This window comes from Macrobrachium rosenbergii, chromosome 49 (assembly GCF_040412425.1).
Source record: "Macrobrachium rosenbergii isolate ZJJX-2024 chromosome 49, ASM4041242v1, whole genome shotgun sequence".
Taxonomy (NCBI): domain Eukaryota; kingdom Metazoa; phylum Arthropoda; class Malacostraca; order Decapoda; family Palaemonidae; genus Macrobrachium; species Macrobrachium rosenbergii.
The window spans coordinates 5,389,286-5,414,728 of record NC_089789.1 but is presented as its reverse complement, the minus strand read 5'-3'; the positions used below and the strand labels follow the sequence as shown (position 1 = coordinate 5,414,728).

General features: G+C 42.7%; 1 long non-coding RNA gene across 1 annotated transcript; it reads left to right on the top strand.

The window, feature by feature from the left end:
* Nucleotides 1-17,834: 17,834 nt before the first annotated feature.
* On the top strand, nt 17,835-19,781 carry LOC136832030 (uncharacterized). The gene is made up of 2 exons (XR_010851023.1): nt 17,835-17,972; nt 19,041-19,781. It is a non-coding gene; the product is annotated as an uncharacterized lncRNA (long non-coding RNA).
* Nucleotides 19,782-25,443: the final 5,662 nt, after the last annotated feature.

The window sequence follows — 25,443 nt, the reverse complement described above, 5'->3', positions numbered from 1 at the left end:
CGATCGATCCACATTGGCTGGAACAGAGTCGTAATGATCCCAACGTGGAACTGTCATTCCAACCAGGTACTGTGGTCAGCTCCAAAGCAACAATGAATGAATGTCAGGACTCCATCATGCAAGATATCCCCTGAGATATCCAGCCAACTACTGCTGTGTCTGCGATGCTCACTGTCAACCTGAAAGAAAAAGCAAAGATGATTAGTAGAGGGAGACTCCTCTCGCTACGAGGAGAACGCCATACACAGCGAGAGGAGGCCCCTTAGAAGAGGTCACCTGACTGCCCAAGGCTCCCTCCCCCCCACACCTCCTCGCGGTCTTCACTCGACGAGTGAGCAAAGAGGGCAAAGGAGAGAGATCTCTACTGAAGGAAAGACAAAGAAGAATCTACAGGGAGAGAGAAGGATGGAGGGGAGGCCACCAAGGGCGCCGTGAAAGCGGAGCTTACCGACAACGCCTGCAACCTCCCCCCCACTGCAACTCTAAGTGCAGGTGGCAAAATCAACACTCAGCACAAGTAGGAAGGAAGTAGTCATGTCCCTTGTACATGGAGGGTGGGAGCCTAGGATGGGAAGCGAACTCTTACATCCCGATCAATGTAGGGGAGTGAAGATATTACATCCCAGTCTAATATCTCCGAATGTACAGGGGAACACCTTCAGTATCTAAATAAAGGGCTACTGGAAGGGAAGCATTACCACTCGGTTACGCCCCTCTAAATATGTCCTTGGCCGTCAAACCCAAGACACAGCGCAGGGAATCGACGGCTTATGCAAGGTTATCACAAATCATGGGTTTGTATTAATAAATATCAAGGCCAAGTGCAGTGCAGTAGCCTTTTACAGCTGAAACAGAGAGAAGCTTCTCTCGGCGAAGGAAGACAAGGAAGTCCGTGACCTGCTGAACAGTAGCTCCGACCGGACAGATACCCGTCCACAAAACCAACCACAGAAGACGGACCACTTTCCCTGGTATACCGCTGCGGAGGATCGTCTGAGGTACCCGGTCATCTCCTCTTGCTCACAGGAGATGGTGGATAACCTCCAGCCATGAAGACACAGGGACTGCACTGCCTGGTGATACCGCTCTACGTGGGGTTGACACAGCAGGATGGGCCAGTGGGGGATCTCTCTCAGCACCTCAGAAAGGAGGGCTAGCAGTTCGGGATACCAAATGGCCGCAGCCACGAGAATCATTCTGAGATTCAGAGTAATCATCGCCTGGTTGATCACTCTGCAAATCAGGCAGAACGGAGGAAAGGTGTAGATGTCGAGTTTGTCCCACAGGTGCTGGAACGTGTCCTCCGCAGCGGCCCATGGGTCTGGATGACAGAACAGAAGACCTGGAATTTTCTCTTGTGCCAGATGACGAACAGATCGGTGACTGGACACCCCCACAGGTCGAACAGCCTTTCCTTGACTTCCGAGTGAAGGGACCATTTGGTTACTATCACCTGATTCTGGCAGCTGAGCTTGTCTGCCACAACATTCCTCTTGCCTGGGATGTACCTGGCTGACAGCTCTACCGAGTGAGCCACGGCCTACTCGTGCACCTGCATCATCAACTGGTGGAGTGGGAGGGATCCTAGAACCCCCTGCTTGTTGACGTATGCCACTACCATGGTATTGTTGCTCATCAGTACCATGGGGTGTCCCATCACTCGATCCCAGAACTCTTGGAGAGCCAGGAAGGCTGCCTTGAGTTCTAGGATGTTGATGTGAAGGTGCTTGTCGTCTCAGTGCCACACTCCTGAAGTCAGCAACTCCTCCAGGTGTGTGCCCATCCCTCGGTCGATGCGTCTGAGAATAGCATGTCCAGAGGGGGAGCATGCAAGGATACTCCTATCAAGAGGTTCCTGTCGTCCATCCACCAGCGAAGGTCCTCTCTCACCTCCTCGGAAAGAGGGATGAGTAAGGACTGGGGGTCTCAGGACTGGGACCAATACTCCATTAGTCTCCATTGTAGAGACAGCAGGTGAAGCCGCACATGAGGTACCATCTCCTGCGGTGACAGGTGACCGATGACAACTTGCCATTGCTGGGCTGGCTGTTCCTGTCGAGACAGGAACAGCTGTACTGCCTGCCTGAACCTGCTGATACGACAGTCTGAGGGAAAGACTTTTGCTGCTACCGTTTCTATCAGCATGCCCAGGTACTTTATCCTCTGCTTGGGGGTGACATCTGACTTCTCGAGGTTCACCATGATCCCAAGAGATCCCGGCAAAGCTTGAGGAGCCGATCCCTGTCCTGCAGCAACTGCAAGCGGGAGCTCGCCAGGACCAGCCAGTTGTCGAGATACCTCAGTAGACATATCCCATGCGAGTGGGCCCAAGCTGACACGAGAGAGAAGACACTCGTGAACACCTGGGGAGTGGTCGAGAGCCCAAAGCAGAGTGTCCTGAATTGGAAGACCGTCTCCCAGAGGATAAAGTGGAGGTAATTGTGACAGGAGAGATTAATGGGTATTTGGAAATACGCATCCCTTAAGTCCACCGTAAGCATGAACTCGTTCTCCCTGATGGAAGCGAGCACAAAGCGCATCATTTCCATCGTTTGGTTGGCGAGGTAGGAGACGGCTCTACCTCCAGACTGGCAAAGTCTCCCAAAAGTGGGGTCTTCCCCAGGTATGATAGCACCCGAGGAAGCAGCCACTTTGGATACTGTGAATGACCACAGATCCAACCAGGAGACTGCCTGGAAAGCTGCCATGGCAGTGGCTTCCAGGGTTGTGGCCTCTTGCTGAGAGAGGGAGATACTCTCTGCAGTAAGTTGCTGTAAAGAGAGACCTGGATCCAGATGAACCAGGTCTATGTCAACCTGCTTAGGCGGCAATGACCTCTCCGATGGCGTATAGAAATTCTTCTGACGAGGCAGAGGAGGGTGAAGCAGCTTGTCCAAGCAGTTCGATCACAGTGAATTGTCCTGCCCGAACACAAGACCGTTCACTTGATCGAGGACCCCTGCGGCAAGTGTGGACCACAGCAGCCCCACAGAAGAGGCCGTGGTCCCTGCCCCAAGGTCCTTGTGCTGACAAATCAGCACAGTTACCTCAGCAAAAGTCCTTTGTATCTCTGGGGTGTCTGCGTCCTTGGGAAGAGGACCCTCGAGTCCTTCCAGGGTATGGTCCTCCAGATCTACTCTCCTTGCAGGAGGGAGAACCTCGGCAGACCCCTGTGATCCTTCCTGCACCACGCGGGCGTACGACCTGACTGACCCGAGGACTGAGCCAGGCATGTACACCCCCGAGGTAGAACTCTGGGGAGAAAACTCGCTGGAGTTCTCCCTGTCTGACTCGCACCCCCTGGGAGGAGCCCAGGGGATAGAGGGGACAGGCAAGAAGGAACGGGAGCTCCCACTGGTCTTGCTGGCAGAACCAATGGGAGGAGTGGGCCGGGAGCGGTCACCAACCCACAGTGGTGACTCAACCCAGGTCGAGGAGAACGCTTTCACCTGGGCAAAGCGTTCTCCCGAGGAGAGCGGAGCAGCTCACGTGAGCTGAGCCACACGCTCGGCTTCCCCAAGCCAGGCTGGCCACATAAACGTGGTTGGGGACTGGGGGGAGTCGAGCTCACGGCTGGCTGGCAAGAACTTGCGCTGTCCTCTGGATGCCCCCCAGTCTTCTTCAAGGCCAAAACCTCTCGGGAAGACTGAGCAGGGGACCTCTTCTCTACCTCACCAGGTGTCCGGACCCGAGGGACTGGCGCACCTTCCCGGGAACCTGGCTTGGCACTCAAACAAGTACCAGCAGGAAGAGTCGGAGCACCTGCATGCCCGGGTTCTTTCTCCTGTCCTGTGCCCAAGTCGGTACGGAGAGAGGTTTCTCCCATACCAGACCAGGGTACTCGGGTCTCCTTGGAGACCCAGGTACTCGGAGCGGCTCCCGAACGAGTGTCCGACACAGTCCCGCTGGCCTTGGAAGCAGGCTTCTTCGGCACAGCGGCGGGAGCGCAGACCGCGGTCTGCATGCCCTCGGCTTCCGATACAACTGACACGGGGGTCAACGCATCAGTTCCCTGGTCTGTGGACCGAAAAGAGCCAACGAGAGATCCCACTGCCTTTCCTGTGGAAGGAAGCAGTCCCCTAGAAGTCTCGGTGCGAGACTTCTTTTGGGGAGGAAGAGGCAGGGTCCTTCTTCAACTGGCGGACACCTTCCTTGAGCTCTTCTTCGACTTCCTCTTTGTCATCTTCCTCAGGATGGCAGTCAGGTCCCCCATCCACGAAGGAGCAGCAGAAGGCACAGGCACAGCCAGGGGAGCCAGGGAAGCAGGTGCAACCTAGGTAGCGGAGACGGTGTTCAGGCCAGCAGCTACTGGGGCAGGTGCAGCAGCATGGGAGCCAGGAAAGCCAGTAGATGAAGCATGGGTTGAAGGCATGGGTGGCGCATGGGAAGCCAAGCTGGGCTGAGAGTCAAGGTAGCCAGCAGCTGGAACTGTGGCCAGGAATGAGCGTGGGTCAGCAACAGGAGCAGGCATGGAAATGAATGGTACGAATAAGTCACCATCTGCAAGGGACCGGGCAGGGATAACGGGGCTGGGAAACCAGGAGGCAGCGGCACGGAATGGAACGTGGCAGGAGCGGCTGACACCTGGATGTCGGTGTAAGGCCACCGTCACAGGAAGCTTCCCAAATGATGACATGGTGATGGTCATGGTGGTGGATGTGGTGGCTGCATGGCTTGTCACCGGAGCACCTGACAGATAGGATACCAGGCCCTCCAGAGACGGAACTCCAGGAAGACCCAGGTGCAACCAGGCAGAGGCTAGATTGGGTACCTGGCTACCAACAGACACTTCCACACCCAAACCTGAGGACAGAGTCAGGTAAAAAAAAGGGGAAAAAATTCTCCCCCAGAGCAAGGAGAGGCCCTAGAGAGGATGTCCTGAACATCTACTGCCCCGCGGCCTTCCACACTCAATGAAATGAATGAGGAAGAGGAAGAGGAGTCCTCACCTGAGGGAGAGGCAGCAAGAAGGGGAAGCTTGCCTGGAGGGAGAAATGATCCCGACGTATCAGCCACCGCAGGAGTTGTCGGGGGCGTGTTACCCTCGGACAACGCCTTGGCAGGCTTCCTACAGTATTGTCTCCTCCCCTCAAACTCTGCCCACTGCTCTGCTGACCAGGAACAACACTCCAAACAGGGAGAAGGGCATGAACACACACACGTCCTCTGCAGGTGGGGCAGAGGGCGTGTGGGTCCATATGAACACTAGATTTAAAGGTGTTACAGTTCTTGCCTCCCACCCCAGGACACACACGCTGTGGGAAGGAGGGCTTTCAGGATTTATCCACATTCATTATTCAAACAAAAACAAAAAAGATCCCACCGGGAAAAAAGCTCAAAGACAGTCAGGGCAGAGAGCGAGAAACACAGGTCTGCAGTGCACGACGGCCGAAAGTAAATTGGAATGTTTACATCCGGGCAGGCGGTACCCCCGCCTCCCGACGGTAGTTAACTGCCTAACCACCTTGTTCAACAGTTCAATGGCCATTTCCAGCCTACACTGAAAATAATTCCTAATGTAAATGACTGACGGTTTGTATATCATGTCGGAACAAACCAGACTTATTATTACATATAAATCAAAGGTAATTAATTTGGCTTAATCAAAATCATTACTGCAGGTTTCTGAATTATTTTTGCAGGATACGTGCCAGTGACATAATACAAAAAATCTGTAAGCAACAAGGCCTAATTACCCTAATATAACAAAACCATCATAGCCTAAGCAAACACAGCATAACCTAATGTAGGCTACATGACAAATCAAAAGGACAAGCAAAAACAGTAGCTTAAGCATACTGCTACCGCAATAGGCTATGTAACGACGATACACTTCCATATGCTTAATTAAAAAACATCAGCCACTGCAAACAATTCATCTGTTACACTGCCCTGACGCCCTTCTCTCGTGGTCGACATCAACGCAGTCACTCGGTAATCCAGAAGATGAACAAACCATCAAAACATCATAAACACGGCTACCATACCATTTTCCTCTGTTTTCGGGTACTATTCTCGTTGCCAATTATTACGTGGTGGCCCGAGGTAAAGGGTTAATAATACAGCTGGCTAACCGTTGGCTTTAATGGTTATATATCTTGCTACATCTTGTGGCTACAAAATTCGGCAGGCTTCTTCTCCCAATCACAACTACCCACAATGCACCAGAGACAAGCAGCGCTTCAACATGTGCAATCTCCCACGCCAGGTTAATACGCAACAATGACCGTCGACATTATGTCCGTTGGCATTTTGTCTGCACACCTTTCCTTTTGACTCTCTCTCTCTCTCTCTCTCTCTCTCTCTCTCTCTCTCTCTCTCTCTCTCTCTCCCCTTGGCTCAGAGGTTTCTGGTATATGCCCACATTATCACAAGTTGATTACATAATCTTGGTCAGCTCAGGTAGTCTGGAAATATATTGAATAAACTGACTGAATAAATCCTTTAAAACATAGTAACTTGTGCACTTTTAAACAACTAAAAATTAATAACTAAAAAATAATAAAATCTTACCAACATCTTAATCAACAGATGTGTCTTCAAACTAAGCTTATGTATGGAAATAACGTCTACTATGTAAATGGTTCTGGAACATAAGAGAAAATTAAAGAATTTATCTATTTCTCGAAACTGCAACAGATAATGGAGCTAGATTAACTATACAAAATTACAATAAATCACATAGTTATGCTTTGACACAAACACCCCACTAAAGAAAATTTATCTCATAAATGTTTATTTAGTTATTTTTTTTTCAATTTAGCCTGCTGAGGTAATCTGCGCCATTGTTGAGCTTTCCTGGAATGCTCTCCACTCAAAACTTGTAGCTTTGGAGTGCTTTGGCCCCCCTCATTATCCTTGAACGGTCAGTCTTGCAATGGTGAATGCATGCAAGTTGTTGTGGTCTCTCTGTGTCACAAAATCTGCTCCATGCAAGTTCAGATGTAATTTCTTTGTTACAAGATATTATTGCTAGGCACTCCTTTTTTATGGTACGCTCATTCTTCTTGAGTTTTCTGCTTGCATAAGCAATTGGAAATATGCCTTCTTCAAACTCGTGCATTAGCATGCCTCCTAGTCCTTCACTCGATACATCTGTCCTCACAATGAAAGTCCTATTGGAGTCTAGTACTCGTAGTATTGGTGCATATCCTACAGCTTGCTTCTGTTCATTAAATGCCCATTGTTGTTGTTGCCTCTCCACTCTATCTTGTTTAGTCATCCCGTTTTCACTAGAACGGTCAATAGTGCGTTAAGACATATTGTTCAGTAGTGTCTGGAATTTAAAGATCTCCTTCTAGTGTTATGGAAGGTCTGTAAGAGACCCCATCGCGCTGATCGCGGTCTCTTTCGAGCACACGTGTGTGTGTACGTTATCCACCTGAGGGACCAAGACAAAAACAAGAGCATCCCGTTTTCCTCTCTCTCAAGGAACGCAACTCCATACCATCCTTACACTGGTGACCCCGGAGTGACCCGAAGGAGCCGATGGTAGGTGTCCGACCCACAATGATGACCCATGCGCCAACGAACCCTCCGCCGCCTCCTCGACTCAGCCTCCCGTCGTTCCCGAGCCTTCAATAGATGTCTGACCCTCTGAGATGACCCACCCCACCACCGGAGCCCTGGACACCTCCTCCAGGAAGCCTGACGCCGCCCCCAACTCGTACCAGACAAGCTGACCAACGAAGGACCAGCCCATGTCATCCTTCAGTCTCGAGCTGGCTACCGAAGGATCAGCCGACGTCATCCTTCAGCCTACTGCCGTCTCCCTCGAGCTGGCTACCGAAGGATCAGCCGATGTCATCCTGCAACCTGCTACCAACCTCCTCGAGTTCCTGCCGGCCGGCACCGCCCTTCAGCCTCCTACCCGCCCCAAGCCCAAGCCCTTCGCGCCCATTCCAATTGTCAGCAAGATGATTTCCGCATCGATGCCTTGCTTGGAGGGGGGTTGGTATTGTAAGAGACTGTATCACGCCAATCGCGGTCTCTTTCGAGCATACGTGTGTTTGCATCATCCACCAGAGGGACCAAGACAAAAACAAGAGCATCCCATTTTCTCTCTCTCAAGGAACGCAACTTCTACCATACAATATTTCCGTCTGTTTCTCCCTAACCATTGTTGTCTCGATTTTATGTACAATCACCACTACCTGCATTACCATGCATGCATTCTAATCATGTACTCATAATGTTCCACCGAATCTTCTGTATCAAACTGTATGTATGTTTCTGTTTGTGAAGACGCCAAACGTCTTGCCATTTCACATATATTATGCTACTGCATTGTATTCATTAATCTGTCTCGAATCTCATGCAATTGGCCATATGTGGAATTTCCTGGCCTTTCCATTGAGATATGTTTTATCACTGTACGTTTATTATGTCTCTCACAATCGCCATCTGTTTGTCTGCCAACAAACACAGATGTCCGAAACATTACCTCTGTTTTACCCTGTCTGTGTGTAGATACTACTTTGCAGCTCACACCAGCCAGTAACAACTTCGAAGATTCTGTACATTAATTCAGTAAGGAACCACCACCAATAAACCAGACAACACCCAGCCAGTATGTCACTCCGGGGTCACCACTGTGAGAGGTGCTAAAGAAAGAGCAGTACTTGTCTTCCTGCTCTTTCTTTAGCACCTCTCACAGGTCTTGCATCATTATGATTTTCCTGTTAAACATATATATGAAGCTAATTGATATTGTCCATGAAGAGTCTTGTCCAGTAAATTTGTAGTTGACAGTGAGATGCTACAACAGAATGTTATTTCTCCTTTATCGTTCGCCTTTCTCATAGATTTCATAACAAAAAAATGGATGACGATGGAAGAGAAGGTTTAGATTGCAGTAACGGTAGAAAGGTAACAGAACTGGAGTATGCAAATGATGCCATTTTATTCAGATGCTGTTTTAATCAGCAAAACACCTCAAGATTGGCAAAGCTTGCTTAACAGAAATTCATTCCTTAAAGAGGAGGCTTGAAGTAATTACTCAGCCTCATCTATGGTGGACCAAACTGGCATCTTCTATCTTTGGGTCAGGCTCATCTTCCATTTCACCACTATTACCATATGATGCTAGATTGGTTACTGGCCCTCAGCTTTTGAGGCTAAGCAATGAGCTGAGGATGTCCCAGTCCCTGATACTAGTAATTCTGAATCTAGTCTTAAAAAATTTGCATTTTGCTCGGCGGATGTTAAGAAAATTCTTGATAACCTTGATAACTGGGATGGAGAAGATCCTCATGTTTCTTCCCTTTGTTTTTTATAAAGCTTTCTAGTGGTTCATCTCCCAAAATTAGTAGATTCTATAGATTGTTATGTCAACGTAGTATTTTTGCAGATGAGAGCAAGCTTAGTAATACAGTACTTGTTCCAAAGAGTGCCATATCTGCAGACTGCAGTAGCTACAGGCCAATGTCTATTCTCCCTGTGTTCTCCAAAGCTGCAGAAAAAAATTATCTTCAAGCCACTATACAAGTATGCAGATTCCAAAGATTGTTAGCTGATAGTCAATATGCATATGGGAGGCATTTAGGTACTTGAGATGCACTTTTAGATTTGACATGGCGTTTGCAAGAAAACCTTGATAAGGGTTTTGAATGTAGAGCGATTCAAATAGATTTCAGTGCTGCTTTCGACTGAGTAAATCATATGGCACTTATTCATAAAGTTCAGAATCTTGGAGAGTGTGGATACGTTTTAGGATTAATTCAAGATTTCCTTACAGGTAGGCAGCAACGAGTTGCTGTTGACGGGGTCTTTAGTGAACCAAGATCTATTGTGTCTGGAGTTCCACAGGGTACTGTGTGTTGTCCACTGTTATTTTTAGTGTACGAGTATACGAGTGACATGGTTGTTGGCCTGGAAAACAAGATTGTTCAGAATGCCTATGATGCAACACTTGTGGGTGTAGTAAAGTCTCCACTTATGAGAAATGGAGCTGCATTTAGTCTCACTCGTGAGAGGGAACGGATTAGTGAATGGTGTAGTAGATGGGATATGAGGCGGAAGTCCAGTAAAAGGAAAACACTATTGATTACTAGATCTCATACTGATTTTCCACCTTATCCTCCCCTTCAGGTGGAGGGGGACTCTGTTGAATAAGTCTGAAGGTAAAACTATACTTGGTGTCACTTCTTTTTGCCTTACACCTTACTTTTGAGAAGCATCTAATGAAAGTATCAGCAAATGCCACACGAAAGTTAGGTACTGTATTATGACCTCGTATATTTATAACAGGGATACAATCAATGCAACCTGTTTTAGGTCATTTGTCCTTCCTTTACTGAATTTTATCTCCGGCGTGGATGTTTCTCCTGCTAGAGACTTATCTCTTTTAGGGGGTGGTTTGTGGCATTAAGTTTCTATTTCCTAACATTAGCAGTTATGACTTGGACCACTGATGAATAGTCTCTTGTTTGTCAATTGGTCATAAATTGTATTTTAACAGAGACCTTTCACATTCACAATTGATCCCTGATCCTCTTTTCCTGCCGACAGCGACCAGATTTGCTGAACAGCAGCGCCGATATTCAGTAAATGTACTTTGTTTCCAGAGGTCCTATATTCCTCACACCGTTGGGCTGTGGAAGTCTCCCTGAGGACGTTGTGCAACTGGAACCTTAAAAGTTCAAGCAAAGATGCACTGCATTACTACCCAGAAGCAATTATCCTTGTATTTTAATAATTTACTTACATTTTTATCTATTTATTTATTGATATGTTAATTTACTTTCTCTTTTCTAATAAGTGATCTCTTCTTTCTGTATATCTTATTACTTTCTGTTACTTCTTTCAAATAAACATCATGTTCTTTGGAAGCTGGAGTTGAAAGTAAATGGCTCCTGTAGTCTTGTTTCGCATGAATATGGTTCATCTTCTGAATAATAATAATAATAATAATAATAATAATAATAATAATAATAATATATCTAGAGAGATGGGACTTAAAAAAATATGTAAAATCTGAAATAATGAAGACAAAGGAACGGAATAACATTAGGTGGAAAAAGGATTAATGTGGTTGAATCTTTCAAACATTTATGAATAATGATATCCAGTACAGGCTCTCTTGAATTGGAATTTAATGCAAGATTAAAAAGGCAAATCAAGCAATGGGTCGGCTGATTCAGATTTAAAAATCAAATTGACCAAATTGCCTAAAAAAAGCAAGATTTTACGCATAACAATAACACTATTCTGGACATTTTGTTGATCTGAAAATAAAGCTTTGAGAAGAATATTAGGAGTCAGGTGGCAGGACAGAGTTAGAAATTGCGAAGGTTTCATGCGTTGATGAGATGACAATGAAAGGAAGAGGAAGATTACTTGGACATATCTTTCGCACAGCCCCTGAAGCCACTAGTAGTTGGAAGACCCATACGTACTTAAAGGGCCGAGAACTATGAAACGGAGGCTGGACATGAGTGGAGTTCTGTGGAAAACAAAACAGGAATTTCACAGAGGTAAAAATAATAACTTTATGAGATATTTATTCTAAGACAGAGATTCCGCGCGGATTTACAGCTGGCTCCAAGGTAAGAGTTTGCAATGAATAGTAATCGTTACTACTCCTCGGCGGTTCTGACTAGGCAGATGCAGACAGAATCTAAGCGGTTTTGACAAAATGACAAATTGAAGATTTTCTTGGCCTTATTAATCTGACTTCTTGGTGTGCTATTTTCGCCACATATACAGGTAATCTTTAGAGGGTTAATGATAAATTATGTTTATAGATTCATTTTCTTTTGTACCATCGATACATCTTTTTAAATAAGATACAAAATTCGATAAGGAGCTGCTTAGCAACAGTCATCAAGCTGTATAAAGATAAATGAGTAAATGCTGCTGATCTCAATGTCCCTGATTTTTCGAAAACAAGCAGAAGTTCATTAGTCCGTCAACGCAGTAATCCCCACTCTTATCGGCCCAGTTGAAACGGAATTTGTCCGGAAAGTCCCTACCTATCAGAGTTTGTGCTGGGCATTCCGCCGCTCAACGTCTTGCTCAAGAAATATCCAAACACCTGCAAGGAATCCTCCCGACAGGCGAGAACTTGACTTTGCCCCCTTGAGAAGTATGATTACAGTAGTAACAGGATTATTTCTAATTATATCAATGATAAACTTATTACTAATGCTTAGTAATAAAATTATTACTAAGCATTAGAAATTATTTTTTTTACGCAGACATGAATACTGGATAAAATGTTAAGAGATTTGGCAACTGTGAACGTTGATCGAAATCATCTCGAGTCATCATGTTTTAACATAAAATAATGTCGTATTTCTTGATAAATATTTGATGAAATAAATCATGCAGTATCTTGATCATTTCTTTCTCCTGATTAACTGAAGCAAACATTTCAAGAATTCCAAGTTCCCATCCGTTGAGATAACCAGTGAGCGCTGGTATAGAGTGAGAATTTCCCTGGTGGTGGCAGGTGTGGTGTGTGCAGCGTACGAGTGTGATTGCGCAGTTGTTAGCGTGTGCGTGTATGTGGGCGCCGTGTTTGGTATTTAGTACTTTGTCTCTCTCTCTCTCTCTCTCTCTCTCTCTCTCTCTCTCTCTCTAAACTGAATAAACTCATGTTTCATATGCACTGGAAAGTTACAGTTGACATGTTTCTTTATTAAAAATAAAATAGTGTATCATATTTAAATTTGCAGCCTCTCTCTCTCTCTCTCTCTCTCTCTCTCTCTCTCTCTCTCTCTCTCTCTCTCTCTCTCTCTCTCAACAGCAGTAAAAGAGTTCCATAGGTAAGCTGGAAGGGAGGGAGGGAGAGCGAGAGAAGCTGGTGCGATTGCTTATGTGAGAGAGAATGCTTCTTCCAGATATACAGTAGTATCCTTGCATGAAGCTTAATTTAAAGCCCTGTCTTTCTCCAGTGTAACAAAATCTTTGTGAGCTTCTCGGTTCTGCACCCCGTTCATGTTTTCCACAATCCTGACTTAACAACAACGTAACATTACATAGTACCAAGGCAGTGGCAGCGAATGACATGGACTACCAACATAAGAGCCTTACATGAGGCCCTTCCTTTTATACCCTCATACCCAAATGCGAGAGGAAGAATCTATGGTACAAAAAGGAGCAGCCACGTGCACCAATGAAAATAAAATGAGTTTCAACGTATCAAAATGTAATTAATGAGAATGCGTTCGAATCGGAGCATGAAAGGTATGGTCATCTGAAGCTGTTTATCTTATGTTCAGGAATGTGTAAATATGCAGAATTGTGGATTGAAGCATCATAGAGATGTGATTGTAACTCGGTGTTTTAATGCGTAATTATCGCTTACACAACCTTATTATGTAACCTGAGCATATGCAAGATGAACATTTAATTAATTCTCTACTGATAAATATTATTTGCTTGAGTGTTTTTTTGCTGGTCCCGGATTTCTCAGACATGCTTCTACCCCTGAGTCCATCCTCCCCGCCTCCAGCCGTCAGGTGAGTTGGTAGGTAGAGCAGGTGGCCTTCGATTTATCGCCAGAAAATATAAAGTTACCTCACGTGCTGGTAGGCTGGGGGTGAGCGGAGATGTGCCGTGGTGAACCTTGAGGAGGGTAGGTGCTGTGAGTGAGTGTTGTGACTCAGAGCTTAGTCTGACTACCCTTTAGTAGTGACAAGCCTTGTACAAAGCGAAGTCCATTTTCTGGATCTTGCTCCGGATCGCCTCAAGGTCCCAAGGTTGGTTGGGAGGAGGGAGAATGGAGAGGAAAATGTGAATGAGCACTTTCCTAAAACGGATATGACATTATTATTATTATGTTATCATTATTACTATTACCCTTTGCCTTTTTGTGGCTTTCTTTCTTTCAGTGTATTTGGCCAGTAATTGTTTAAGGCCAATACTGATTCTCTCTCTCTCTCTCTCTCTCTCTCTCTCTCTCTCTCTCTCTCTCTCTCTCTCTCTCTGTGTTTTGCACGCTGTTAGTTTACACCCAAACAAATATGGCTGCTTTATTTCTTCTTTGGAGGGGTGGGTAGAGCTCTCGGTTAGCACGCTGTTGGCCCGGCGTTCGACTCTCCGACCGGCCAATGAAGAAATTCGAGGAATTTATTTCTAGTGATAGAAATTCATTTCTCGTCATAATGTGGTTCGGATTCCACAATAGGCTGTAGGTCCCGCTGCTAGGCAACCAGTTGGTTCTTAGCCACGTAAAATAAATCTAATCCTTCGGGCCGGCCCTAGGAGACCTGTTAATCAGCTCGGTGGTCTGGTTAAACTAAGATATACTTAACTTATAACTTCAGCAATTTCCTGTTACTTTCCAAGTTTACCCCATTCAAAAGAGGTTTTCGTATCCTACAACTTTCCATCTACATTTAATGTGCCATCTTCGACTTTTTGCAAATTCCATTTTTCAAGATATTTCAGCGCTATGGAAACATGCAACACCCTTGGCACAGACCCAATTTTCCACATATTTCATTTCCATCATAAACTGAAATGCCTTCGAACACATTTTCTATAACATGCATCATACTCATGCACTATGAATAATTCTATCAGCCTTTTTCCTTTACTTAGGTCCATATACGTCGATACAGACATAATTCCATCTTTCTCTGGAATTCTCACATAAGTATTTAATAATAGACATTTCCTGCAGATACCTTCCTCACTGTTTATACTCGCACTCCTCCTCTGCTGTTATTACTCTTACGTTTTCAACCAGAACCTCCCATTCACCTTCATTATCTATTATCTTATGTTTATGTGAAGAAACTTCAGTGCCTGAATTCCTTCCCTTGTAACCTTTTTCGATGTGCATCTGTTTATGTGTGTGTATATTTGTGTGTTTGTGCACATGTAATTCTAACAGGACATGAAAATACCATAGATAATGTTATTTATTCTTTGAACGGGCACTCTTTTTTACTTTATTACCAGTTTACCGCGACATTTCAAATGTAAGCTCCTCAACCCTAAGAGATTCATTTCTTACACTTTAACTTCGTTCTCTTCCTACAATTTCACCATTTGCTGATGCATTATTCAGACTCTGTCTCCCATATTCAAAAAATGTTCAAAATGTTCACCCAGTCTTCAGACAGTTTCTTTCCTTCTGCAACTTTTACTCTTAGATCTATTCGTTCATTAAGCTCCTGATTTTCACTGATTTCTCTCTGTAATAACATTTTCTTCTCACTAAAATTCAACCACCTTTGTATTTCTATCATTGCTCGTTAGTTCTCTCCCATTTTAAATCTATTACCTTACTCATTTTCTTGTATACCTTTACAAGATCTCCTCTGTCACGCTCCACACCTCAGATAAACTGCCTTAGCTTCATTAAATGTGTCATTTCCCCATCCAGTCCTTTACAATACTCCTGAATTGTCAATTTCTTTTGATGAAATTCATTTTTGTTAATAAAATTAACAGACACAACTCCACCCGCTCCTATCACCTGAAAATGATACTTATCGTTGCATTCCTTTCAAAGAGATAAGAAGGATGTTGTCTCACCACAACCACTTCTTTTCATACCATTACATTCTCCAACTTGTTAATCCAGCTACTATGCACTAACACGCACTCTAACAAATATTTTTTCCTCAGTAGTTTCCCTTTCATACGAAACCATCTATCTATCAATCCTTCTTAAAAAACATCTATCTATCTATCTATATATCAGCCCTTCTAAAAAAACATACCGATTCTACTTTGTCCACTTTCATTTGCTCCAGGAAATCTTCACCGTCCAACCACGCCATCTCCTCTTCAATTCTTACCTTTTTATTTGTATAATCTCGTACAGTTAATCTTTCTTATTCCCCAGACCCCCTCACACTACGCTAAACTCTCTTTTGCTCAAGACCATTATTTTCAGTACCCGGTCAATATTGAATTAATATCAGGTTTTCTCCTACATCATTCAGTCTTACTCGTAAATCACTGGAATTACACTTTTTGCTCTTTTATCCGTCCCTAAAGCCTTCATTTTCCCAGCTACCCCAGATACAATGACTGCGCTCCATTTCCCGACCTGCACACCTTCTCTTTTCACATTTGTCTCACAAAGTAACAACATAAAGTTTTCTCTCCTCAAACGATCTTATTCTACTCGCTTCTCCTCTAAAGCACAACCGCGTGATATATAACCCCAAGATTTGTACGGGGTATGGTGCTGAAAACTTTGGTCACGGCCATTTTATGCTTTCCAGACCTTGCATTAAATATTTGTAGCGCACATGCAAACATCATGTACGTAAGCACATACACACACATATATATACATACATACATGCATACATATACACAATTCATATTACCTTGGAGGGGTCTGTTCCAGAAAGTGTTACTCTTCCGGTTCTCAGCAATCAGTTGGGGGAGAAACGACTAGCCTTATGCTGTCCTCCACCTTGCCCGCAACCTGCTTCTACTAACTATCAGATACATAAATAATTTACTTCATAGAACATTATTATATTTATTGCTCTGTCTGTCTCCCTAAAGCTCACTCTCAGGCCTTCGTGCTGGTGATATATATATATATATATATATATATATATATATATATATATATATATATATATATATATATATATATATATATTAGAAATATCAACACACAATTACGTGTGGGACAGAAATAAATTTCTGACTCACATCGGGGGTCGAACCAGCGTTGGTAGCGCTCTGGTCTTTCATTTGAAAGACCTGGGTTCGATCCTGATGTGAGTCAGAAATTTATATATATATGTATGTATATATATATATATATATATATATATATATATATATATATATATATATATATTTATATATACATACATATTCATAAAAGTTTGTTTTGTTCCCTGTCTGTTCACTTTTCTCATCTTATACAGAAACATATTCGGGGAGGTTTCTACTTCAGACATAATACTATTGAAAGTAAATCTATCAACTATTTATTGTATATTTTATATTTCTCTTGTGTTCAGCTCTGAATAGATGTGTGTGTGTGCGTGTGTGTAGAGCGTTGCATTGGTTTCCTTCTTTTTAAGCTCAAGTGAATGAATTTCATGCATGAGTAAGAACTACAAAAGCAAAACAATCTTTAGCACATGGAAAAAATAAATATGAAAACTGAAACTGCAACGGTCCATTCAGAATGGGTCTGGAATTAAGGGCTATCCTACTTTGTACTGACTTATGTGTCGAGAGATCTGAGATCCTAGGGCTTCTAAAAATAAGGTTGCTTATGAGAGAAAGAGAGAGGGATTTTGTTTTAACAAAAAGATTCTTTTATTGACATCATTCACCAAGTGTGCTTTTAGATAACAGATTACAACTTATTTTTTACATTTCAGCAAAATAAACTATTTAACATTATACCAACAAGCTCAGAGATTTTTTAGATACAAATACTGAACTGCCAACATGAAGCCCATTATTAAGCTTACCTATCGGTAATAAAAATGCAACATGCATTCTCTCGCATAGTTCAGTGTTGCAGGCCTACTTACGTAGTTTCCAGAGTCATAAACCTTGACGAACATAATCAAGGTCAATTTGATTTAGCAACAAATATTTCACTGAATCCCAAATTCATTCTCTATTTTTGTCTAGTAAGTTGTGGGCATCTGCATTATGCATCAGTTGAGAGAGAGAGAGAGAGAGAGAGAGAGAGAGAGAGAGAGAGAGAGAGAGACTTAGCTTAACATTCCTTGGCATTTTCGTTTACGAAAGTAATTAATTGTTATCTTGCAGAGAAAATATGTTAAACAAAGAACAATAATTGTCGGTTTAGTAGTAAGAATGAAATGGCGCAACCCAGGCCCCTCTGTCAAGACAGACAGCGCTGTGTGGGGGAATCCCCTGGTAGAGTTCTCGGGGTAATAGCGTGTGCTGTTCCAGCATATAAGGCTTCGACGATGCGTCAGAGCTCAACACTCGCAAACTTTCTAGAGCCCGGAGGAGAGACACTGGATTAAGAGAACTTCTCTTCGCCCATCATGAAGCTGGTAAGTAAAGAATTAGATTAGAGCAAAGGATAACCTCAAACTCACAACTGGGAACTTGATGAAGTGCTGCTTTCCTAGAGAAACTGTCTTCTGCGTCCTGCTGCTGGATATTTTCAAGCGGGAAAAAATTCGTACAGCGCCAGTGACAAACTTTTATGTATAACTGAAATTCTGATCGAAAGTTTGATGATTCTGGAAGAATAGACTTTCCGTGCTTAATCGCATCAAGAGGACTGTATTTCAAAGACCAGTTTCGTCTAAGTCTAATATTATTTTCTCGTTAACCGGATACAAGCTCTTGAATTGCAGTCCAAGGATACTGATTTATACATCCGTATCTTTGGACTACCATTTAAGAGCAGTGCAAAGATATTAGCAGGCTCCTTGAATATCTACATTATTTTTCTCATTCTAGAAAGTGTAAACTTATATTATGTGATTCGGAAAAGTTGCCAGGATTGTTCATGGAAAAGGAAAGTTTCAATGTTGAAGGCGTAACTTCTGTGTGCGCGTGTTTTGATTTTGCAAAACTGCCGATGATTATGAAAAAATGTTAGTGGTCTATCTTTTACAGTTGCAGTTATTTTTACTTAAAGGTCTTGTCATTACGACGTTGATCTACTGAGAATCTCAATGGCGTGAGATTGAAAACCTAAGAATTACACCAAGTTGGTTCAGGGTAACTCATTTGTTTATTACTTTGCTAAAAATTAAGATTACTAAACGGCATTCTGAAGGGCCACAGATTTTGCCTGCAAGGTCTGATGCAGTCCTCGTAGTTCTGTTGTGGTAAGTTCAGGACACTTTTTTTTTTTTTTTTTTTTTTTTCACGATGCCATTACTATTTTTACCTTGAGAAGAGACATGAAAAAGGCGGACTGTTTTTTATGTCTCTTTGCTACATGCGAACTAAACGTGCTGAACATGACGCTAGTTGATATCGCACGTATTTCCTACATCTGTATTTTTGGATGATTGACTATTGATCTTGTTTTCTCTCTTTGTTCCTTTACGTGATGCAGTATATTCATCGACCTAACAATATTTTGTGCTCTTGTTTTTTTTCAGGTCTTTTTGTACTTGATGGTGGTGGTGGCCCTGTCCGGTCTCTTCCAGCTCGCGCAGGCTTTGCCCAGACCCTACCCGATATCGAACCCAGAGCCCTTGGACTTGCGCAGCGAAGTTTATTTCAGGAAGAATTTAGCTAAAATGCTGAGAAATGACGCTATATTAATTCAGATCAAAACAGAAGTGAAGGACGACCTTTTTGATATGAGAGACGATGATCATTAAGGTAAAGGCGGATGTAGGAGGCTTAGATCTGAGTGATATTGATGATATTATTCTTGTGAAACTGGAGGGAGGAACTGGTTCAGAAACCAGAAAACAAGTCTTCAAATGACGAGGAGATTTGAAATACGGGTGCAACAGGCCAAAGACAAAATGCCACCACGGCATTCTTTCTATTCTTCTATTTTTTCCGCGATTCCTATATTCTGTCATTTTTCAGGAGGCGCGGTTTCCCTTTCTTTTAAGGTTAAGCACTTATTTTCCCTTGTTTTCCTTTTATTTTTTCTAGCTGGATAGGCTAAATGCTTGGGTTGCCATCCCATTGCCTACAATAAGATTTTTTTTTTTTTTACAATTTAAAAGTCAACCTCACCATTCTTGTAAAAAAGTAAATTTATTTTCTGTTTCTATTATTAGCTTGATTGTTACTTTTACTGTATAATGAAAACGAAAATTCAATTGCATTCTGTTTTTTTTATTGAAAGCAGCAGTGCAAAAATAAATGATATTCCAATACATCGTTTTAGTTTCATATTTCATACCCACCCTGTTTGTGACTGCTATATAAGAAAGGAGCGAGAAAGTCGGTGACGAATGTGGGCTGGGGTGAAAGACAGAGTCGGTGAGGCAGAGATACGGAAGATGTTCAATTCCAAGACGCCATCACAAGGAGAGCGGGAGTGTTTATGGGCAGGGAGGGGTTGGGGGGGAGGGTGGGGAGAGGGGTAAAACGCAGTTGAGTGATAAGATAAGGAGATGAGACTTTCAGTGAAAGAAAAAAAAAAAAACAGACTATTTGAGGCCCAACCACACAAAGAAAGAGATGATCGTGTACAGGAATACAAGACGATGGATAAGGAAGTGAAGAGGGCAAGAGAGAAAAAGAGGACCAGGTGCACAAGAACTTGAGAAAAAATGAGTTGTTCTGCAGCGCAGTGGAAGGACTAATAAGTAAAGGTTCTCAGAGGAAAAATCAGAAAATGGGAAGATGCAGTCCTCAGTGAATGTGCTAATGATTCTTTCAGGATCTGTTCTCGTATGTGGAAGACAGAAGAGGCTGTACTGACAGACGCAAGAGTAAAAAGACTGGGTGTGAGTTTGCGAATGCGCACAGAAGCTGTTGTGAACCAAAGTATGGCGCTTTAGATACTGAAGAACTGAAAAACCATCATGGATTGATGGAAGGACTTCAGGAGGGAAGTAGTGGTATGGTGGTGATGACAATGAGGCTGAGTGGCTGCCAAGGCTTTATAAGAAATGTATGGGTGATGGAAATGTTCCATTCCATCGGATTGGAGATGACTGAAGTGTTATAGGGGTATATCCTTGTCTAGTATTCCAAAGAGGTTTTATGGTAGTAATTTGGTAGCCAATGTTGAACAGGTGACAGAAGGATTTACAGTGGATTAAGTTTTGATGAAGATTTTGCCATGGAATAGTAATGTGCATATGTGGACCAAGAAAAACTTATGATTGATAGCAAGGAAGCAATGTAATGGATGCATGGTCCAGAGAATATGTTGTTTAGAGTAAGTAAAAGTGTTTGTGAAAGAAGAAAAATGTACATTGGAATATATAGACAGTAAAGTGACTAGTTTGTTTTAAAAGTGGGTTTAATACAAAGGTGTGTTATGTCTTCCAAGGGTCTATATTTGAGAGGTCAGGGAAGGGAAATAAGTTGTAGGTGCAAAGTTGTAGGACAAAAAAAAAAAAAAAAAAAAAAATTTAATGGAGTATGGAATGACTGAAGTTTGCAGATGCTCCAGGACCAGTGCCGACTGGGGATAGTGAAAAGAAATGCAGAAACTGTACTCTATTTTTTTTATATTCTGGTGAAAGTGTACTTAAAACTGGTTGGACATGATTTGTAGATGTAACATGTACGGATAACATCGTTATATTTCACCTAAGTACTTGATTATCCGGATGAAAGCTTACTGAATAACCGGCATTTCTCTCTCAAACTTATGTTATGTTTGTTAATAATACTATCGAGTTGAGAAACTATGAAATAAAATGTTCACAAGCCCAAAATTTAATAGAAGTCAGTCTTTATAAAATGTTGATAATTACGAGTTTCTTCTAATATTTGATGTGATTTGTTCGAATCTGCGCTCAAATGTATGAAAAACACGTTAAACGTTCTGCATGAAAAACTGTGTATCCGAAACATATTTCAAGACGTTGACTTCGACGACCGTGTTATTCAATTTTGGACTTGTGAACATATTTTTTTCATAGCCTCTCAACTCGATAGCATTATCAACAAACATAACATATATTCGAGAGAGAATTGCGAGTTATTCAATAAGCTTTCATCCTCATAATCAAGTACTTATATGAAATATAATAATGTTATCCGGACATGTTACGTTCAACCAAGGTACCGCCCACTTTTAAGTGCATTTTCGCCAGAATAAAAAAGATAGTTATAGTGTAAGAGTTTGAAAGTCTTTGGATGAGAAGAAAATTGAGAACAAAAATGTTCAAAAGTAAGGTTATAATAGTAAATGGAAACCAAGAAGATAGAGCAATGGATGTTAATGCGAGAGATGGAAGAATGAAATTGCTTGATTAAGACAGATTTTTGGCATTAAACGTAACAGATGACGGTACGGTGAGATAAAATGTGGGTCGCAGAACAGGCGAAGCAAGGAAAGCAGCAGGGTTTGCAAGAGATTGGGACGAAACTTGGAATTTTGATGGCAGCCAAGGTCAAATGAACAAATAAATTTGAAACCAACGCTTCTTTGTGGAAGTGAAGTGTGGCTGTTAAATATGAAAGAGAGCAAAATAAAACTGAGGCTGCAAAATAAGCCGTTTGCTTATATGCTGCCTAAGAAGATTGAAATGGAGAAGAAATGGATATACACAGAAGTGGTCAAAAAGGTTATCAAATGTGAAGGAAGGTTGAGGAGTGTTTTAAGATTGGTTGATCGTGGGAAAAGAATGGACGATGATAGGATGGTAAAAATAGTGCCCCATTTGGAGGTGTTATGAAAGATTAAGAAATAAGTGGGTAGATAGAGTGGAAGATGTACCGGAAGGGGATGGCTCCAACATCAAGGAAGCTCAAGACTACAGTAATATGCAAGATAGAGGAAAATGATGCGTCATGGTTTAACGGTTACTGATGATGCTTTAGTGAAGATTCGTAATCATAATACTTAAATCATGAATGGCATACAGTGCCTGAAAGTATTTTGATTGTTTTGCTTTTAAAGATGACAAATTCTTCAGTTTGTACAACTCTCGCTGTAAACCACTGAAGCTTCATTGTCAAATTCTGGCTAGGCCACCAGATCTGGCAGGCAATTATGATGCAACCTTGTGATCATGTGACTTATACATCATGCACCCACTTTCCATCCACTAACTGTCACTAGTTTTCTACCTGCCTGCCGCCACAAAAATGGGCAGATTTTGCAGAATAGAATTAATCTCAACTGAGATTCTTACAGGTCCCTTACACTGGGAACCTCTCGGAATGACCTATTTGACAAGTATGGTTTGTCACAAACACTGGGACAGTGATACTCAAGCCAGAGACTTGCAGAAGTAGCCTTATAAGCCATGGCAGAAAGGGTGCACAAACCAACTGTCATCTGTGTACACTATCACAGATTTGGGAAAATCACCAAAAACTGTGACCGTGGTTACATATGGAGAACAAACAAATATGGCAGCTATCCAAGAAACTAACCCTGACTAACTAAGAAACTAACCCTGACAGATGCCTGCCCCACCAGGTTCTCAATTGCTGACTGTGCATCTGGCAGGATGCTGCTGGTAGATTAGGGTGCTTTCAAGTTGATACTTCTGGCATCAACAGAGGACCACCATAAAACCTGCAACACCTGGTAGAGGCAAACAGCAGCCCTATAACTGAACTGTAACCCTCCACATACTGGGGAAGAAATACTGGTGGGATTTCATTGCCACTGATATACAGGTACCACTATTTGGTTTTGGCTTCCTTGGGCACTTTGATTGGCTGGTAGATGTCGCTCATTGGTGTCACTTGGACCTAGCCTTCTTCTAGATAGCTCCACCTTCCACTGGTGATAAGCAACCATCCATCTCTTCAGTGGTTCCTATGGCTCTGCAGGAGTTTCCAGATGTCTTCAAGCCTGATCTCCACCAAACTTCTAGGATCCCAGCAAAGCATGATCTGTACCACCACATAAAGGTGATGGGACCCCCAGCCCATTCAAAATTGTGTCATCTACTACCAGAAAAATTGTTCACACCAAGAAAGGACTATAGTTCTTGGGCCTCCTAATTCATATGGCGAAGAAAACAGGCGATTTATAGGGCTCCTGAGGAGCCTACAGGCAACTTAACCTACAGATGGAGCCAGACCTCCGCTCACTTCCCAGCATGGCATACATTACCTCCTTCCTCCACGGGGCAAGAATCTTCCTAGGTTCATCCCGATGAAGGGCTACTTTCCAAGTCCGTTCATCAAGTCTCAGTGAAAGGTGTCCACTCTTTGCCCTCCAAAATATGAACCATCAGGAAATATCCTGCTCTAACAACCATATAAGGTCCCCAGGAATTCATTTGAATGGTAAATTACCATCACCAATTTCTCCCAAACATCATACAAACCATGGCCCCCTCTTCAATGCCCTCAGTGGAAACACCAAGGTGTTCAGCTGGGGTCCCTCTCTGACGGGATGCCTTCAAAGACCACCATATGCACCCTATAAAGTTTTTCCCTTTCATATTAAAACTACTCGTATGATTATTTTATACAGCTTCTTGACCTCCACTGCTATCCCTAAGCTATGGGACTGGTTGCCTTGATGCATTTTCTCTAGCTATTTCTATCTAAAGCAACTTCCTCTGTTGTACCCTTTTTCTTCAAATTGTTCCTAACTTTAATCATGCCATCTAATACTTTGCCTTTCTCTCGACCTGCTGCCTCTTCAGGTTTCCCATAAGCACTCGTCACTCATCCGTACCGCATATCCAGATCGTTTCAATCTCGACTCTCTTATCGTATCAGTAACCTTTGCCATTTCTCATTTCTAACATTTTCCTACCTCTCATGCAGCAATATTCTCGAAATCCTTCTCAGCATCCTCATTCCTTTTCGCTACAGCTTCTGTTCCTCTTTCCATTTTATTGCTGAACCATGCATCATCCAATCCTTCATCTGTCTTACAGTCTTAATCAAAACCCTACAATGAACCCTTCAGACATGCTTTGTATCAGCAAGTTCATTTATTTTTACAATCAACTATATCTTTTCCTCTATATTAAGTAAATAATTAACGGACTTATAAAGGCAGGCTTTAACCCCAAAACTGATCGCTCACTGAAAATATTTTTCTTTGTGGAAAATAGTGAAGAATTGTACCAACACCCTCAAAGTTTGAAATTCCTTTCTGCGTAACAAGTATTTTATAATAACATTTGTTCTTAGCACGATGGAGGAGTGGCTTTTTTACATCAGGCTCTTTAAATGTACGCCCTTAATTATGCATTTTTTCCGTGTTTCTTTTTCATTATTTTATCGATTAGCGGGATTTATTGAAGTGACTAGTGGCAACCGTAGATAGTACCGGACATTGTCAAGGACGCTGCTGTCACGCCTCTCATCAGTAGCTAATAAGGTTTTAAATCAAGTGAGTGAGTAGGCTATGCTTATGCTCAGACCTAGCACTCTGTCATTTACAGTGCACAATCTCGTCACTGTGGAGAATTTTAGCCTACTTCCATCATATCACAACAATGCTTGGGTGTGTTTGCGTATCAACTGTTTTTCAACATTTACTTCCCTCTAATAAAATGAATTTTACTCTTAAAATACTGTTTTGGTGGAGTCTACCAAAAAAAAGAGGAGAAGATTTTTATATTAAATTTTTTCACCTTGTATGTGACCACTGCTCACTGCCTTATGGGCCTTTACTAACAAAAACTGGTATGGTTCGGGTCGCAAGGTTTCCAAAAGATGCCTGGCGGAAACGCAAATAGGACTGCCAAGACATAAAGAGGTGTTATATTAAAAATTTTTCGATTCAGTGCAAAATATTGTCATTATGAATCAATCAACCATATATACTTAGTGTAGTATCGTTCAAGATGCCTTGGACATAAAGTCACTGCTATGTTATGTAATCATTACATAGCAGTAGTGGCCAAAAATTTGCAGTCTGAGTAATCGCGTGCAGTA